Source organism: Panthera onca, chromosome A3, assembly GCF_046562875.1.
Source record: "Panthera onca isolate mPanOnc1 chromosome A3, mPanOnc1 haplotype 2, whole genome shotgun sequence".
NCBI classification, from domain to species: Eukaryota; Metazoa; Chordata; class Mammalia; order Carnivora; family Felidae; genus Panthera; species Panthera onca.
Window position 1 is genome coordinate 10865050 of NC_138341.1, and position 19396 is coordinate 10884445.

General features: G+C 44.5%; 2 long non-coding RNA genes across 2 annotated transcripts; one reads left to right on the forward strand and one right to left on the reverse strand.

Annotated features, from left to right (window-relative positions):
- Positions 1 to 1211: 1211 nt before the first annotated feature.
- On the reverse strand, positions 1212 to 9266 carry LOC132689246 (uncharacterized). The gene is made up of 2 exons (XR_009614934.3): positions 8827 to 9266; positions 1212 to 1406 (listed from the first exon to the last, which is right to left on the reverse strand). It is a non-coding gene; the product is annotated as an uncharacterized LOC132689246 (long non-coding RNA).
- Positions 9267 to 9343: 77 nt separating this feature from the next.
- On the forward strand, positions 9344 to 18603 carry LOC132689263 (uncharacterized). The gene is made up of 5 exons (XR_009614943.1): positions 9344 to 9501; positions 11515 to 11724; positions 17212 to 17387; positions 17677 to 17945; positions 18467 to 18603. It is a non-coding gene; the product is annotated as an uncharacterized LOC132689263 (long non-coding RNA).
- Positions 18604 to 19396: the final 793 nt, after the last annotated feature.

The window sequence follows — 19396 nt, forward strand, 5'->3', positions numbered from 1 at the left end:
CTGACAGTGTGGAGCCTGCTTGGGATCCTCACTTTCTATCTCTACCCCTTCCTTGCTTGTGCGCTCTCTCTCTCTCTCTCTCTCAAAATAAATACATAAATACATAAATAAATAAGTAAATACACTTAACATAATGGAAATTTAGAGTAGATTAGGATATTTATTAAGTAAAATGCATCAGCCTGTTATGTCAAGACTCTCTCTGAAAATAATAGGGCTCCAAGCAATTTTTTGGAAGCACGCTTTCCACCTACATGTAGGATGGAGCTTCTGGAACAGCGGTCTACCATGGGGAGACCAGTGAGCTCAATTAGTGAGAATGTGAAAAGCACTTCCTGCAATCCCTTCTCTGTAACTTCCGTCAGCTACATAGTAAAAGCTACCAGAACTATGTTCTCCCATGGCGCCTTTGGTAGTTTAGAATGTTCCCTGGGGCAGTTCATGCCATGCATGGCCCATGTGAAATTCACATACATGTTGCTAAAGTAACATGGTCCGTCTTTGGGGTCACTTTGCCTGTCCTCCCAAGATCTTTCTCATTGCTCTTTGTCACCGCTGCTGAATGATGGTTCCCTTGTCTTTGGCCTGCTCTTCTCCCTGGAGATTTCCTGAAAGCCCACATCCTGACTAGACTCATTTGCCCATTGCCAGGTCTGGGCTCCCCAAATCCTCCCTGACAGCCCTGTGCAATTTGTAAATAGTCGCCCTCCCTTTATCGCCTTTACCCAAAGCTGTGCATGTAATAGATTAAATTCCAGTTATCTCTTCTCCTGTGTCCTTCCCCTAAGCCCTTTACCGGTCTGCATTGCCTTGGTCATATTTATTTTTACCATTATCAACTTCCTTCTCTGTGCATGGGAAATGGGAACGGAAACAGTGCTCAGGTGTGGCAGAAGTGGCTTCGTACACAGGGGCACAGCAAGAGACATGGACAGGAAGTCAGGACACCTGGGATGAGGTCAGAGTTCCCCCCAACTTCCTTTGTAACACTGGACAAGTCAGATACGTGCTACCAGCCATGGTCCACTTAAAACCTGTGTTCTCTGAAAGAGGCATGACCTCGAATTCTCATCCACTAGAGAGTTTCAGATAACAAATGGTGGAACGCACACACGTGGAAATCCATCTTGGGAGCTCGCTGCAGCCATAGTCGTCCATCTTCGATATTCAACTTTCTTTTTAGGAACGGCCGCATCATAAATTTCTCCATATCACAGTTTGCTTGTTTATTTGGTCTGATAATTAAGGTAACTTTGGCATCAGCATGCCACTTCCTTAAGGAATGGAACGCAAGGCAGCTCACGGAATGTGGAATCATCCTCTCCATCTTGCTTAAGGCCTTCATGCCGAAGAAGGGAAACACAGAGCTCAAAAGCCGTCTTGGAAAGGTCAGTCGGCTTCTGTTTCTCAAAAAAGAAAAGAAAGAAGAAACCCTAAAGCACAATGAAAGAGAAGGGAACCGTGCTGCCTTACGGATTATTCAAGGTTGTTAACCAAAGCCTTCTTACCTGCCTCTAATCGCTGCCTCCCCCGCACACCCTCCTTTTTCCAGGCATCAGAGGAGGGCAAATTAGATCATATATTTGAAGCGCTTGGTCTCCTTGTAGGAGAGGGGTCATATAAATCTTCAGTGTTGTCACTTTCTATTCTCTCCATGCCTTTGACCTTAGCTCGCTGAAAATAATTTATAACTGGTTGTAAGGCACCTGAGAACGGCTCCATCCACCTCATGAGTAAAGAGCCTGAGGCGGGAGCGCTTGGCAGTCACACTCCCTTGACCAGAGAACCCCCTCCAGCGCTTCAGGAGACAGAAGTATACGGACAACAGCAGCTGTGACATGCCACATGGTGGCAGCAAGTAAGCCACCGGCCAACGAAGTGGGCTAGAAGTCAGAGTGCCGCCTCCCCCTGACTCAGGCAGGCCTCCCCTCACCTGCCCAAATGTACCAGGTGAAAGGAAAGTCAGCTTTGTGACAAGGACCCGTGGATACTCACGGATACCCGTGAGTCCTGCCCATAGTGAGTGTAGCGGCTCCATTGGAAAGTGTGGCTGCCATGTGTTTTCACTCACTGAGTACCAGGACTCAAGAGGGAAAACAGATGCTGACAAGTCTGAGACAACAGAGAAAATAAATAACAATAAAGAATTTTTAAAAAGCAGGTCTATTAATGCCCTGTCTCATTTAGTGTCATCATTTTCTCCCAGGGATCCAGGTCATGAAGTCCCATCTTCTTTGCAACCCACACGTAGTTACAACTGAGTGTCACTTGTGTCTCCTGAATATTCCCCATCACCCGTTCGTCTATTTCCCCAGACCCAGTTGCCTGTTTTCTGTGGCTTCTCTGAAGACTTCTGTGTAGTAGGATTTCTTCTAGTGCACCTGTCTGATCCATCCCCTTGTATACTTCGAAACCAGAGAAATTCTAAAAGAAATTCGAAAACAGAGTGGTCTGGGGGTTCAGGCCAGCAGATGAGTTGGGGACAGTGAGGAAGAGGAGGTGAAAGCTGGAGCGCTTCCTGCTGTCACAGCTCTGGGAACTGGAGTGAGCTCTGCATCAGCCTCCTGGCAGGAGGTGTGAAGCGTAATCAGTATTCATACACCTGCCCGAAGTTTTTCCATGGCTCTGAAATGTGTCTCGTGAGACGCGGTCGCACTCAGGAGCTAATCCCTAAATACATTTTCAGCCTTATCCTTTATTTCTCCCACAGAGTCACCCAACACTCAAGAAAATTGAAAGTCTATGGTCTTCATGACTTTTATGCTCACGTCATCATCATTCCCAGGATTACTGATTCGCTCATCCAACTGGGAAATTCTACTTGGTCTCTAGTTTCATGAAAGGACCACTTCCTGTTTTGAAGTCTTCTTTATTATCCACAGGCACCCTCCTCTACACATCTATTTACACCTTTTCATCTACATGTTGTGTTTTTACATGACTCTATTTTAATATTTTGTCTATATTTGTTTCCTCCACCAAAGTGAGCTGTCCCTCCTAGGTTCATTGATTATTTTATTCCTGGCATCCAGCACCATGACTGGATGCTACTGGAATACTTGATTTTGCTGGAAGCAAATTACATGTCTGAAGGATTACAAAGAGGCAAGTGGAGAAGAGCGGAAGCAGGCATGAGCACTTTAAGAACAATTTCTTTTCCCCACTTTTCCATGCTGTGAGTTTATGCCGCATAGTGGGGAGCTGGGACACGGGATGTGATGTTGAGATCTCGTCCTCGGAAGTTAAGCCAAGTACCTTCAATATACGTAAATCGTAAATCGAAATGCCAACATCTTCACTACCCCCGCCCCCACACCTCACACAGCATCTCACCAAACGAGTTTGAGCGTACGTGGGTTCAAATCAGGTAATGCTGAACCCAAGGTGATTGAAAGCACCTCACCAACAGGTTCCAGGGGCAGTGTTTTATGGGGAAGACCTGGAAGCAAAGCAAATAAATTTTACGACTGGTTGAAGCATAAGCAGCTGTCTTACCTGGGAAAGTTTAGTTGGTTATTTGTGGTTGCCTGTTCTTACGTTTCTATATCAGCTTTGAGTGCATTGACTCAGTCTCAGGTGTCAGTTTGCTTATATAAGCTGCCAAGGTATTAGAGCCACCCCAGTCTAATGGCTCCCTGTTTAACAACTGAGAGTGCTCTGTCCTACATTCAGTCTAGAATTCTCTCTCCTTTTACTTCATTTAATGGATTCACCGCAATAGAATTATCTTAAGTTTATAAGGTACTTTATAATTTGCCAGAATTCAAAAGATCGTGGGAATAAAAATTTCCCAAGGCCAGTATTTAAGCTGGGTGGCTTTAGTTGGCTTTACCATCCAATCGTATTCTTTGACCCTGATCTCCACTATTTGAAGTATCCGCCACAAGTTGAAAGCATTACGTTTACTTTATGTGAAATATTTAACACAAAAACTTTAAATAATGACAATCTCAGTCTTCAAGAAAACCAAAATGCAGAAGTCACTTGCCCAGTTTTGCACAACCAGTAGCAAAACGTGGACTCAAACTCAGATCGTTCCCAGCCCAAACCATGTGTTCCTGTCCTTTCCTTCTGCCGCCTTTCCATAACCAATGTCGATGCCAGGCCTTATGTCTTCAGACTTCCAAAATCACAATCATTGCCATGGTTCGATTCAACTTCATTATTTTTAAAAAATGCAGTTTCCATGGGAAAAAACTTTCCTCCCACCTACTCCAGGATTATAATCCAGCTTTCAGCGCCACAGCACATTCTTTCTTTTTAGGCAAATTAATTACGAGCTTTGCTTAAGAGCCTATGAAGACTTCCTGCGCCAATCTGCACAGCAGAGGTGTGCTGAAAGACTATGTGGTTGAAAGACCAGATCAAGTAAATAGTTCAGAGGTTTTAAACTACTCATCCCTTAGCCCAACTCTAAAAAGATGGAGATTTTAGTGCCTTTGCACATTTCCAAGTACTCTCTCTGCACGTTTGAGTCTGTTTTATTCACTGAGCATATATTTGAGCTATACGGACATAATTTCATTGCCAAAGTCGGTGGAATCTAACTTTCCCTATCTCCATCGCTGTGGACTTAGTTCAGGGCCTCATCTCTTGCACAGGCAACTGCATTTATCAATCATTAATGTAGATGGCACCCACAATTATAAGCCGGCTTCGTGTCAGAAATTTTCATACAGGCTCTCCCATTTTGCTTTCAAACCATCGTGGGAGATGTTCCCCGCTCCCACCCACATTTTACAAGCCCATCAGAGCCAGAAAATAACTTATCCATCATCACTCGACCTGGCAGAGGCAGAGCAAGATATGAAAATGAACATTTTCTCCTGCCTTATTTTCATACCATGCAGCAGGGGGCCCTGAGCTCCTGGCTGGGGGGAGAATCCATGCAGTGATGAAGGGGAAGAAGGGCTAAGATACACCCTTTGCTGTTGACCATAGGCCGTAACCAGCCACCACTTTCTTAGGTGGTCTCCATATTCACCCTCACAGGCACCGACCGTCAGAGACCAAAATGGGAAAGATTTCTGAGGGCAGGGAAGCCTAGGCCAGGAAGGGAGTTTAAGACTTAGAAAGGTGCAGAGAACCTCAGAAGGGAATACGGTTTGATGGGTGTTGACAGAGGGGAGGTGACATTACTGTGTTTGTGATCTTCAGAGGCATTGTGCTAGACACTTCCACTTGCATTACTCACAGATCTACTATATTATCTGTCCCACTTCACGGATGAGGTAACTCAAGATAGGAGGGAATAACTATCGTGCTTCAAATTATACAGCTCATAAGTAGGAAAAGCAGAAGCAAATCTGAATAATTGAGTGCCTACAGTGAGTCAGTTTCTGGGTACTCAGGAGAAAAAGACGGTGCTATGAAGCTTTGTGTAGGTGTTGGGGGTTGGAAGAAGCAAACAAACACTCTCGAAGAAGCACACAGAGTTTGTTAAGAAAACACGGAACGGGGACTCTATCAGACCAAAAAGTCATGAAAAGCTCCTTTGAAAGCGTCCGTGAAAAGAAAGAGGTGTCTGAGCCCAGCTGAACACAACACATACAGTAAGTATGCTGGCTTGGGTGAGGCAATCACGCAGATGCCCCGGGAGCATTAGCAAACTAGTTGTAGCAGTTTCTAGAGTTTTCAATCTCTAACCAGGAAGTCTGGGTGTCATTCCGTAGGCAGTGTGGTGGCCCGGACGATCATAAGGTAGGAGAGGGCCTGCATCCATCAGGTTTGCCAATTCAGTATCTTAAGGGGCAATGTCACTCTTGCAAAATGGAGGCAGGATTCTAGGATGCAGAATGCAGTGACACATTTCGGACTCTGATTATAGGGCAGGGGTACATGCGGTGACCAGGATGGGGCTGGACGTGTATTTTTTTTAACGTGCCTCTATACACAGCACCAGTGCATAATTGGTGCTTTATACATATTAAGATGATTTGGGGGCGCCTGGGTGGCTCAGTCGGTTAAGCGTCCGACTTCAGCTCAGGTCACGATCTCGCGGTCCGCGAGTTCGAGCCCTGCGTCGGGCTCTGGGCTGACAGCTCAGAGCCTGGAGCTTGCTTCCGATTCTGTGTCTCCCTCTGTCTCTGCCCCTCCCCCGTTCATGCTGTGTCTCTCTCTGTCTCAAAAATAAATAAATAAATAAATAAATAAATAAATAAATAAATAAATGTTAAAAAAAAAAAAGATGATTTGGACAAAAATATGAATAGGATTCATCTTAGGTTGGATTCTCTAGGAGCAGAGGAAGAAAACAGCGTTCTTGTTAAGTGATTGTGGGGAGAGGCTCTGAGGAGAAGGGAGTGAGGGAAGCAGGGCAGGAGAAACAGCTCAGCAACGATATGGGTTCCATGGGAGACGGGCTTTGGTCTGGCTCCACATGGAAGCGCCTGACCACAAACCACAACAGGTATTCCACCCACCTGGAGGTAGGTGTTTGTGTTAGGCTAAGGGCAACAGAAGGGTCAGCCATGACTTGTTGGCACCTAGGAGAGCAGAGCAGCTGGTAAAGGATCTGAGGGCAGGAAGAGCTTCCCCTAGAGCAGGGATGTTCAGGGCGCACCACACTGGGAATATCTTAGAAATGCGAATTTCTCAGATATGCATCTCAGGCCCCACTCACACGTGATGAACTTGAAACTCTGGGAGCAAGGTCCAGGCAATTGTTTTCCCATGCCCTCTAAACGACGGGGATCCCTATAAAGTTGGAGGAATACCACACTGCAGGATCCTGGACTAGGTTCTCTCAGACTCCTCCTCCCCGCTTGGTGATCAGACAACTTCCTGGTCATGGAGCCCTTGAAAGAACAAAATCTGACCTTGACCTAACATGGCAAGGGAGGAATGTAAAGGAAAGGAAATGTCACTGTAGCACTGGGTATACTCAATGCTTATGAATTTCTGGATTTCTTCCATAATAAAATCATTATAGAATTCAGTCAGATTTAGGAGCCTAAACTTTACTGGTAAGAGAGAATAGCTTATTCTGTATAACTTAGAGAACAGCATAAAGTTTAGGGGATAAAACTTTGGCTTTATATAAGAAAGACTTTTTTTTTAAATTGAGGTAACTATATATAGTAAAATCATTGCAGTTGCCATGTATTGAGGACCTACTATACATCAGGAACCTAATTACATGACACATAGAAATCAGGGCCTCAGCTGGATTAGAGAAAGGAATTCATTTACCTACAGGTTTAAGTAGGTGTCAGACCGTGGTACGAGGTTTTTTGTTTTTTTTTTATTTATTGTTTTTAAAATGTTTACTTATTTTGAGAGAGAGAGACAGTGAGAGAGCGCAAGTATGAGTGGGGGAGGAGCAGAGAGAAAGGGAGAGAGAGAATCCCAAGCAGGCTCCATGGTGTCAGCACAGAGCCTGATGCAGGGCTTGATCCCACAAACCATGAGGTCATGACTTGAGCTGAAATCAAGAGGTGGCTGCTTAGCCAACTGAGCCACCCAGGCGTCCCTCCGGTATCAGGTTTTTAAAAGACTGGATTCGGGGCGCCTGGGTGGCTCAGTCGGTTGGGCGTCCGACTTCAGCTCGGGTCACGATCTCGCGGTCTGTGGGTTCGAGCCCCGCGTCGGGCTCTGGCCTGATGGCTCAGAGCCTGGAGCCTGCTTCTGATTCTGTGTCTCCCTCTCTCTCTGCCCCTGCCCCGTTCATGCTCTGTCTCTCTCTGTCTCAAAAATAAATAAGACGTTAAAAAAAAAAAATTTAAAAGACTGGATTCATATGAGCAGAAGAATTTGCCAGGAATATGCACTGTATCACATTTGGGGTGCAGAAATTTACAAACAGGTCTTCGGTCTCAAAAGAAGATACTTATGATATTGGGCCACAGAGATGATGTGCCAGGCCTCTAGAGAGAAATAAACAATGGGCAGAAATAACAAAACCCTGCAAAATTAAAAGGGAATTTTCTACCTAGAACAGTCTGAAAACACCCTTAAAAAGACCCGGATTCCAACCAGTGATAGACAGCAGCTCAGGGGCAAGGTCCAGAATGAGTGCTGGGCAATGAGAATCCAGAGCTGGGAGCTATATCCAGGAGAGATGGGCCACTAAGGGAAGCATATCAAAAACCCAGGAAGGTCTCCATGGCAGAGTCAGTGGTGATAAAAAATTCCCAGGGGACTTGAGGGGTTAACAGGAGACTGAGTCCACCAAATGGGCAGGGGCTAATCTCAGCAGCTCTTCTGATGGCATTGGTCAGAGTTTCTGCCCAAGCTGACCGACAGCAAACAATGATGGGGAAGGCTCATGACATTGGACCACAGAAGAGAACTGCACAGGTGCTTAAAATAGCCCAAGTTAGGGGTGCCTGGGTGGCTCAGTCGGTTGAGTGGCCGACTTCGGCTCAGGTCATGATCTCACGGTCCGTGAGTTTGAGCCCCTGTGCTCGGGTCCTGTGCTGACAGCTCAGAGCCTGGAGCCTGCTTCAGATTCTGTGTCTCCCTCTCTCTACTCCTCCTCTGCTTGCTCTCTCTCTCTCTAAAAAAAAAGGCTAAAAAAAAATTTAAAAATACCCCAGGTTACACAGGAAACAGCCCCAGGACTCATAGGCAGACTCCAGGAAGGAGGAGGGCACCTCTGAATGAGGCCAGACAAGGCTCTCTATTCTCCCCCATGAAACTGTGGGGCTGTAGTTACCTGGGTATACCAAAGTATCTCTAATTCTTAAAATAGTCACCTACAGTATGTGTTGTTAATCATCTCTCCAGATTAAGGAGGGAAAAGCCAAGGCTTTAACAGCTTTATTTCTGCTCACAGCCATACAGCTAGTCAGGATTTAGCTCACTCAAAATTCAAATTAAATTTACCTGGACTCTTCTCTGTGTAAGTGTTTCTCAAAATGTAGCCACTTGAACACCTATGATTGAATGGCCAACAGCATCTCTAGAGCTTGAGTCCCAGGAATCTGAACCTGCAGCAAGTTGGGTGATTTGTGTTATGCACACATTTCTGAGGACACCTCCTCTCTCCATGTTGCCTCTCTATCTCCCACAACAAAACTAGGATCCTGCAGAAGTACATGCACCATGGAGAAGCATTCCAACCTGGGATGGATGACCACAGTTCGCAGATGTCTGGGAGCGGGCTGCTGCAGGGCAGGTGCGGAGCAGGAAGTGCTTGATTCGATGACCTCACAATGGCCAGCTGCCATTGAATTTCATAAGCCCAACCTCTCAAACTTCCTAGAGAGCTACCATGGATGGAATTTTGTGTTCCAGAAAGATATGTTGGGTTCTAACCCCCTGTATCTCAGAAAGTGACCTTATTTGGAAATAAGGTCATTGCAGGTACAGTTAGTTAAGATGAGGTCATAGTAGAGAAAGGTGGCCCTTAACCCAATATGACCCATGCACTTATAAGAAAAGGGACAATATGAAGACATACACACAGGGAGGACACCATGGAAGGACAGAGCAGAGATATAAATGATACAGCTGCAAGCCAAGGAGCACCCACGATTTCCGGCTACCATCAGAAACTAGGTAGAAGCAAGGAAAGATTCTACCTAGAGTCTCAGAGGGAGCATGGCCCCACTAACTTAACTTAGGACTTCTAGCCTCCAGAACAGGAAGAGAATAAATTTCTGTTGTTTTTACAGCAGCCCTTGGAAATTAATTCCTTATAGCAGCCCTAGGATATTAGTATGACAGCTAATGACAGGGAAATTTAGTGCTTCCTCGCCTCCTCTTTTGCAGCTAAAATTAGATTTATTTATTTTGAGAGGATGGGGGAAGGGCGGAGGTAGAGGGAGAAAGAGAATCCCAAGCAGGTTCTACATTATCAGCGCAGAGCCCAATGCAGGGCTCAGTCCCAGGGACCATGAGATCATGACCTGAGCCAAAGTCAAGAGTAGGGATGTTTAACCTAATGAGCCACCCAGGTGCCCCAAACTCTTTTTGTTTCTTGACTAAGAGAGCCTAGACTTGAAATCTCTGAGACTGAACATACGTTATGAAATCAAAAGTGTCTGTCTTCAGAGAATGTTGATGAAACGTTTGAATCCTCTGGCTTCCCCTCTTCTGCTGTCACCACACGAAATCTCTTCCAAGGATGATCTCTCTCTCTCTCCTACTTCTGTTACTGTGAAGAGAAGTTCCAAGGCACAAATGCCCCTGCTGTAATCTCCTTCCAACGGTGCTGCAGACCATACCAAATTGCATCAAATCTAGCAATTTTTGGTACAAGAAAGGTTATCAGTTGTTGGGGGAAAGAAAAAATATATATAAATATATATACATTTTATACAACATTTTAAAAGCACTGCCTCTGAGTCGTTCCTGCCAGTTGGAAGGGCCAAATCTCAAGGCCAGCAGCCTTTTGATGTTGAAATGTTTGTGTTGCCTGACAGGACCCAAACATTTGTAAATCGGGGACTAAAGCTAATACTGATCGCAGGGGGAAGGCAAGGCCAATCTCCCACTTCCGTCAGCTCAAAATAAATGTTACTTCTTCTAAAGGCACATTTAGAGCCTGAATCCAGGATGAATCAGACCGAGTGTTCTTATTTAGATAATAGTGAAATCAGGCCTTAGAGAATTGTTAGTCAGCAAAACTTAATTTTGGTAAACCCATGCTGCGGGAAAGGAAATGAAGGGAGATGGAACCGGATTTAGACCTGCCGGAGACCAAAAACAGCGAGGTACACAGGAGAAAGATCAATCTGATGTTCCTCTTGCTTGAGGAGAAGCTGGGGTGAGCTGCAGGAAAAGGAGTCGCTCACTTTGCAAAGTTGGTGAGCTCCTTCCAGCTACGAGATCAGCCTGGGAACACTGTCCTACAGTGGCTTCTCACGGATACCGCTCCACTCAATGGCCTTCCTCCTCCTTGGCCACAGCTCCTCCAGCCAGGCTCCTGCTCATCCCCGTGGCTGTCGCCCCTCCCTGCATGGTCTCAGAAGCTGCGGCCCATCATGTCTGGACAACCCTCTGGGGCCTCGGGTGCAGAGGTATTTCCCCAGCAGAGCCCTTGCGAGGTGGGGGCTGTCACCTCTCATTCTGAAGCGTCTTCAATATGATGATGGATTAAAATGGCTCTGGGCAAGAAAGACAGTCTGCCCATTCTGTCCTTGTCAGTCACCAGATGTGGGACAAAAGAAAGTTATAGCAAGAAGTGTTCCTCTGCTTTTCTCTCTCACACTTCTCTCAGTCTTCTAGAGTAATTCCAGGAAGGAATGAGAGACATTAATAGCCAGCGGATGGGAGCACTAATCTGCTTTTAAAAGTACTTCGTTTAAATTCTTCCTGGTCCTATGACAGATTTCTTTCAATCTGGCCTCGTTTCGTCTGGTGCTGTCCTCAGCTTAAAAACTCACAGAACTCACTAAGCAAACCACAGGAACCTCGGAAGTTAAGTACATTCACTGTGGAAGGGTATAGCACATCTCGTTCTCTCAAGGAATTGAGGTAGTCTATATCCCACTTTACTGAATACATCTGAAAAAAGAGAGGAACCATAAAAGATCTAAAATGATTTTCATTCTGTTGTTCTCCAATCAGGGTGCGCCAGTCTATGGGAATAAAGTCATGGAAAATACCCTCCATTTTCCCTTAATGTGCAAATATTCGTGGAAGAGAAATACAGCAAAGAGAAAAGGCTATTACAGAAAGAACCATAATAGACGTGAGGAGAGTACGCAGGGAGGATAAACAACGCTGCCCAAAGATTTGCAAAGACGTGTTCTTGCAGGAAGACTGAAGGTTCGCCAGGTATTGGCACATAAGAGGAGGAAAGTGGTGGGTGGTGCCTGTTGGGTGGTGGGGGGCTGGGGGGAGACAGGGAATGGCAAGGAGAGAGGTTAGGTCCTTAGGGAGCAAAACCTATGATGTTTGTGGAAGGCAATAAGGAGTTCAATGGGGATGAGCAAAGATACAGACAAGAAGGAAAAAGAGATTGGATGAGTGCTGGAACATAAAGACTATTGCAGAATAAAAGTAAGTTTTCTCTGGCAATGGAAAGTCATTTATGGGTTTTAAACACAGGACTGAGGATTGGATAAAGTTTTGACAATTTCTCTGGCAGTAATGTGGAAAATGTTTTAGAGGGAACAAACCTAGGAGTGGGGTAGGAGGCTTGTTAAAATACTGTTGCCACTACCTAAAGAGCAGAGAATACACGTCTGGGATATAGGGTCAGGGTCTGAAGAGGCAGTGCCATAAGCCTGGCTCTCTGCAAACTATGTACACAGTGAACTAATCTGGAATCAATTTGTTAGAAGGACCAAAAAAAAAAAAAAAAAAGAACCAAAAATAAAGATATCTTAAGAAAAATAATTTTCTCACCCCCTACTCCTATCTAAGGAAGCAACAACACCATCATGAAAAGAAGCTAGAATTAAAAAAAAAAAAAAAAATATATATATATATATATATATATATATCTATCTATCTTGGGGCGCCTGAGTGGCTCAGTCAGTTAAGCGACTGGCTCTTGATTTTGGCTCAGGTTATGATCTCATGGTTGGTGAGTTTGAGCCCCACGTCGGGCTCTGTGCTGACCGCTCGGAGCCTGGAGCCTGCTTCGGATTCTGTGTCTCCCTCTCTCTCTGCCCCTCCCACATGCTCGCTCTCTCTCTCTCAGAATAAATAAATAAAACTCAAAAAAAAATCTTGATAGCATCCAGACCATTTTTCCCATAGAGGGGAAAGATTGTTTTAAATATTAACTGATATATTTTCCCGCGTTGTAATTTTTCCTTACCTGCCACCATTCTACCATTAAACTGTTTGAGGGTAAGACTAACAACCATAAAAAAGGGAGGTCGCAAAAGACTCCAGCGAGAACCACCTTTTAAACCCCTGATCTCCTAACCCGGTCTTGGCACAGAGGCAGTAACTAACTCAGTAACTCACTCACTGTTGCTCAGCCTGTAGGAAAACGTTGTATTCCTTTCCAGATGTATTTCTGGCTCTTTGATGACAACTCAAGCAGATCTATGACTTTATGGCCACTCTTGGTTTTAAGAGCAGGTCCTGTTTTCAAGACTAGTGCTCCCTTTTTGGTACTACAGATGTCCCTTCGAGCATACAGCAAAAGGTACTTTGCCTCATCCAGAGAAAGCTTTATACTCAGGCCATCCCTAACCCAGCCTGGAGACCTAGACACCTTGGACACCTCCCTCTTCCCATTGAGGCTCTTACTGAAAGAAGAGTAGGAATATACAGGAAAGGGGCAAACATTCTTCTCATTTATTAGGTTTGGTTCTAGTGGCCCTCTGTAGTTATGCTGACTAGTGATGTCCTCCATGAGACAGGTGTCACATGCTGATTCTTCCAAGGGGTCCAGAATCCATTGTGTGAATTTCATCCCTGCACAAATTCCTGACATGGACAACTGGACCATTAGCCAATCACTCCCTTTTCAATTTCTGTCCCTGGGAACACTCCCACAGATGTTGGCTTCCCCTTGCCCCTGAAAGATACCCTATTGGATAGCTAAGAGATGGTTCAAGTTTAGCTACTTTCTGCACCATCCATTTGGGCCATTCTCAAACACCCTGCTGCACTAAACACTAGGAGCGCAAGCAGTCTGCCACTGGATGCCCTGTTTCCCCACCCTGCTGTCACAGGGGCTCCAGTGACCTGTTGCTTCTGGGCTAGAAGCAGGCACGCATTTCTATGTTTACCAGGACGCTCGTATTAAGCTCCCTTAAGAGTAACCTGTGAGTGCTACACTCTGATGGGCTTCGTTGCAGTGACCTGTGACTTTTGCAACTCGGCAATATCCACCTGGGGAGGGTGGTCCCAGTCCCTTTCTTTCTGACCTCAAAGAACTCTCTGGATGATTCTCTTGGAGAACCCCTTCCCGCTCCCAACCCAAGGAAAAGGTAAAAGCTTCAGACATGACTGCTACTGTAAAGTTTTCTTGTCCTGTAACCAATTCCCTTGGAATTGCCAGTCTCCTGTTTGCATAGGTTGTTTGGGGAGGGGAGGGTGGGGGATCAGGAGCCTGGTCTGGCAACCTTTTCACTAGCACTGGAAGTACTAACTGGCAGCAACTTGGTGCTCTATTTAGAATGTCACATTACTTACTGTTCCAGGTTTGGGGCTTCAGCCAAAATTCTAGGACAATAGGAAAAGCCTCATTCCATATCCTATTTTAACAACTTTGAAAACTGAAGAGGACTTTTGTCATTGTCATTGTTGTTGATTTTAGCTCTTCAAGAACTATAGTGCTCGGAATGTAGAGTTCAGCTTCAACTATGGAGAAAGGAAGAGGCAAGGCTGACCTAAGAGCTGTGTAGCAACTAGACAAGGAAATAAGAAAGTAAAGTTGTGTACTGAACATGGGTAATGGGGAAAGCTTTGGGACGAGATAGAAACGTGTCTGCACGTGTGAAGGTTGGTTGGGAAACCACTTCTTGCTCCGCTTTTGGGGTCAAAACCTTGGGAGGGAAGGGTGGTTGACAACTTCAAATAACTTTGGAGGCTCTCAAAGCAGAGAGGGTTTATCTCTCTTGCTGTGGGGGAGAGCTCTTTGCTTTACAAAGAGCCAGAGGGTGGAACAGAAACAGCTGTAAGGAGACCCAGAGAAGGCCCTGTGGAGAGTCCTACAGCCCTGTCATGGAAGCATCTAAGAGTATCTGAGAGTGCTAGCCAATAGGAAGAGCCCTCCAGGCTGGAACAAGGAGGAGACAGGGTGTGTTACATCTATAGGCACCTATAGGTGAGTCCGCAAGCCGATGATACAGTCCCAGCAGGGACAGGGGTGTGACCAAGACCTGGAAGAATGAGATAACCTCAGCGGCGGCCTGTAAGAACACATAATGGGTTGAGGTTCTATGCTCACCCCACCCCACCCCAACCTGGAGCTAGCACAGACTTTTGCACCTTGACTCTTCCCCAGTGGAAGAGAAGGAAAGGGGAGGGACTGGGAGAAATGGAATTGACGTAGTAACTACCTAAATGAGATTGGATTTTATTTTTTATTCATTTTTTTAAAGTTTTATTTGAGAGAGAGAGAGAGAGAGAGATAGTGTGCGCTAGTGGGGGGTGGGGGCAGAGAGAGAGGCTCTGCACTGTCAGTGTGCATCAGCTAGAGCTCAAATGGTGAGATCATGACCTGAGCTGAAACCAAGAGCCAGATACTCAGCCAACGGAGCCATCCAGGCACCCCTGAGTTTTAAATAAAAATGACTGACTTACCTTAATTTGCAAGGTTGAGTTTTTTGCCTTAGAAAAAAAAATAGGTGGCTCATGAGCTAAGTTGAACGCAGATATGGAGAAACATAAACGCGTCCTTTGTCCACTCCAGACTGTATGGCTAGGCAGTCCCACCTCACACCCGGTCTTAAAGATGGCAGATTGCAACTGGGTTGTGGTGAGGAGTGGGAACTGCCTTAGAATCTAAACAGAGTTTGCAACGAAGCCAGATCTCTATCCTGATCGTAATCATTGCCTTACACCAGAAGGGGTAATTTCTACAACCACAATGGGCTGATTAGGAGCATTTAAAGAAGAAAATATTTCGTTAACACATTTCCTTTGGATGTGATGAATCCTGTCCTGCCACAGCCAAGCTCTCCAACCAAGCCAAAATCCAAATCTCTAAATAATGTGTTCCTCTCCTTAATCCCCATCACTTGGACATGCATCCATGTTCATTAAAATTGGCATCAGAATACCTGGAAGGTTTATAACCTTCATTGAAGCAATGGGGGAGATACTGATTAGGTACAGAGGCAGAATATGTGCTTATTTAGCAAGGGGGCTCTAAGAGTCAGCATGCTGTGGGGTCAAATCTAGAGTCTGCAATTTACTCTATGTGCAACCTTGAGCAAATTGCTTAAATGTTGTGTGCCTCAGTTGCTCCTTGTGTAAAGTAAGGATGATTACACTAGTTCTCTCAAGGTCTCCTAAATTGAAAGCCAACATAACTACTTACAGGTGAATGTGTATAGGAGTGAGTTCTCCGTCAGGTCAGACATTCAAGTTCAGGCTGGACAGCCACATGGTGGGGATGTTGCGTTGGACTGAGTAACTGGTAAGATCCTTGCCAGCTCTGAATATCCTTTGAAAAAGAAGGCTCAGTGCCAAAGAACAGCATCCACTTTGAGATAAACCCAACTGGCTCTCATTTGGAAAAGGAGGCCAAAGACACACAATCTATTTGAAACTAAGATAGAAATGGGCCAAGTCCCCTTTGCTGTTGACTCAGCAACGAGAGAGTTGTGTCAGGTGCATTGGATGTGGTCAGGAAGCCTGGGCTAGACCCCAGTTTGCTCTCAGCAGCCTGTCTTGGGGAAGCCAAGTAATAGACACGGACTGCAGATTCTTCACTTGCAAAATGGGTGTAAAAACTGTTTTTTTCTCAAAAGGTACTCATGAGGATGAAATGAGCCAATGTGAAATTGCTTTGAAAATGGTAAATCACAGGATGAATATAGGTATTATCATTTTCAGAGCTCAAATTACACTATACATCATTAATTCTGAAAATAACATATGTAACCTCAGACTCAGGCTGTGACTAAGCCCTTATTTTAACAATCGTGATGGGTGTAGAAGTTAGAAAAACTACCATTTCAAAAGTTCTTGCATATTTTCTCTACCACTCAAGAGTGGAGACTCCAATTTACCTTCAAGGGAAGCTGTGACTTTCTGAACAAAGAAAAATAAAAACAAAAACAAAACGAAAGGCACAGCACCTGGGCCATATAGGCTTATGCAAAGATAAGCAATCTTACCTATTGTTTTTAGGAATAATTAGGTCATCCTCAACTTTAATGCTGAAGTCTTAGACCCAGTAAAGCTTTTCTCTATAAATTTTTACTCAGATATTTATGGACAGAAACTCTACACCAGGCAAATAAGAGTGGTGACAAGTCAGATACGTTTCTCATGGTGTTCACAGGCTGTATCATAGGAGACACATAAAATAAGCAAAAATGACACGAATAACATATAAAGTGCCCTAAAGGCAATGAGGAAGTAAAAAAAAAAAGTGCTATTAAGAATCTGTAAGCTGAGGACCACTAAATGTGGAATTGGGGAAGTTGTCCTGAGAAAATAATATTTAAGCTGAGCCTTGAAAGGTGAGCAGGAATTACCCAGGTGCAAGATGCCAGATGAGAGCAGAAATGTTTGTCCATTGTTTCTTTGAAGATAAGTACTCTTTTCCTCTGGATGAATTTAGATGACTATGCCTATAAAGTAATTCCTATTCATGGTAAGTTTTGTGTATTCTTCTCTGGATAGACAACGTTACCAGAAGAAGCAAGCTAAGGTGAAAAGGGTTCAAGAAGGGCAAGGATATGCTGCCATATTTTATGTCTCATCCTGGAAGGAGGTGTTGTAAAAAGAACAAGACTGGGCTCAATATTGACTGGACATCCTAGACTTCATGTGTGGCTTTACGGGATGTAGCCCTGTTGGTATCATCGTCTTCCTGTCCCCACTTGGTATCCAAAGTCAAGGTCCCTCACTAAGTAAGGCTGGATTTTTACTTTATGTACACGAATCATCTCACTGTACCATCCTGTGAAAAGGTTAATCCCGGGAAAGAAAATGAAGACTCACTTTTTGTACCTTTAACGAAAGTGTAGTCTGGGTTTGAACTTGAACCTGAAAACAAGCATGACCTAACATGATTATTATGAGGAATTGCCTGTGATGTGCTTTCCTTCTTTCTTCCCCCGTCTTGGCTGTGCTCTGTTGGAACAGTGGAACTTTCTCCTCCATACTTGGGAAGGTGAAGAAGAGAATCCCGTTCTGGAGCCTAGAGCAGTGGTGGAGGCCTTGTCATCCATAGAAGACAAGTATGTCTGGCAACAAGGTGATCCCACAGCAGTGAGAAATGTGGCGACAAAGCTGCACTTTATCCTGGCACTGTCATCCTATAAAACAGCTGCGGCTAAGAAACCTCCCACCCATTCTTTGGTGTTCTGGGAAACAGCCTGCCGCAAAGTAACATCCTTCTCCAAATGACCTAAGTAAGACTTGCAGACGCTCCCTTGTTTATATATGGTAAGACCAGACACAGAACCTCCACATTTCCATTCTTTGTCTCATACATGATTGCCTATGATGATTTTTCCCCCCGCCCCCTCCCCCACAATCAGAACAAAGTGCTTATGAATCCAATTCTGGTTAAGTTTCTTTTCTCTCTAATCCCTGAATTCTGACCTGAGCCTGAGCCAGCATCCAGCCTCTCCTTGATTCCCATCCACTCCCCAAGGACAGGCTGACCTTAGAGTATAACTTTCTGTGATGTGATCAGCCACCCTTTCATCCCTGTTCCACACACATGGGTATTTCTGGTCTTGTTTATTTTCCTCAAAAGAAAAAACTCTCTCTGCCTAAACCTTGATCATAAACCTTGCTGATCTATTATTACAATAGTAGAACTGTCCGACCACATGATCAGAGAAAGAATCCTTGAAATAATCCTTGAAACAATCCTTTCAAATAAAGTCTCTCTTTACTAAGTCCAGATTTGTTTTTTATTTGACAGTGGTGAGATGGAAGTAAGCCCCAAGTGGAAAAATATGTGGGACTCCATTCTGAACACACGTTCAGATGAGATGGCATCCTGGAGAAGCGTCAGAAAGAACAAGAGAAAAGTATAAAGAAGGACAATTAGGTCAGAAGTCTTCATGGGGTCATAATTTTGGTATTAAATATGAAATGTAATCTAATTTTGGGAACAGTTTTTGGAAACCGGATGATTAGGTTACATATAAAATAATTTTTTAATGGGAAAAACACCCCAGGTGGCAGAATCCAGCCAGCTTACAGCAAGCAATTCTTTCCCAGGTATTGGAAATTGCTCTAGCATTAAAATCTAGCCTATTATGAAGAATATGCAGTTAAGGAATAAAGTCCTTATCTCCACAGGCAAAGACTCTGCCTTTGGCTAGGAGTAATTCCTCTCTCCCTACCTGCCAGGAAATGCAGTCCCTAAAGTTTTTCTCAAAGGTGACCCCAAACACCTCTAAGAAAGTTAAAGACACAACAGTTCCTTCTATCATTGCCACATCTTTGTTCTGACCTTCTCCAGAGATTGAGGTTTCGTCAGTCTTCAATAAAAGCAGAATTATTAACACCTTAACTCTTGTATTTACTTATCAGTTAAACATATAATCCTTTAAAGTAAGAAATGGTAGGAACAGGGAGGAAAGGCCAACCTTTAGAGTCAGACACACTGAGGTTCAAATGCAAGCTCTGTCACACATTCGCTCTGTGATCTTTCAGGGCAGGTTAATTGAGCTCAGCAAGGTCATCACTAAGTGGAAATGATAGCTCTCATGATATTAGAGCATTATTATTAGGATTGGTAATCACTAAAAACATTAGGATTATTACGATCGGTAATCACTAAAAACATTATGAAAACATTCTTGGTCTTGAGTAGAGGGTGACTAAATCTTATTTTTCCCCCTCA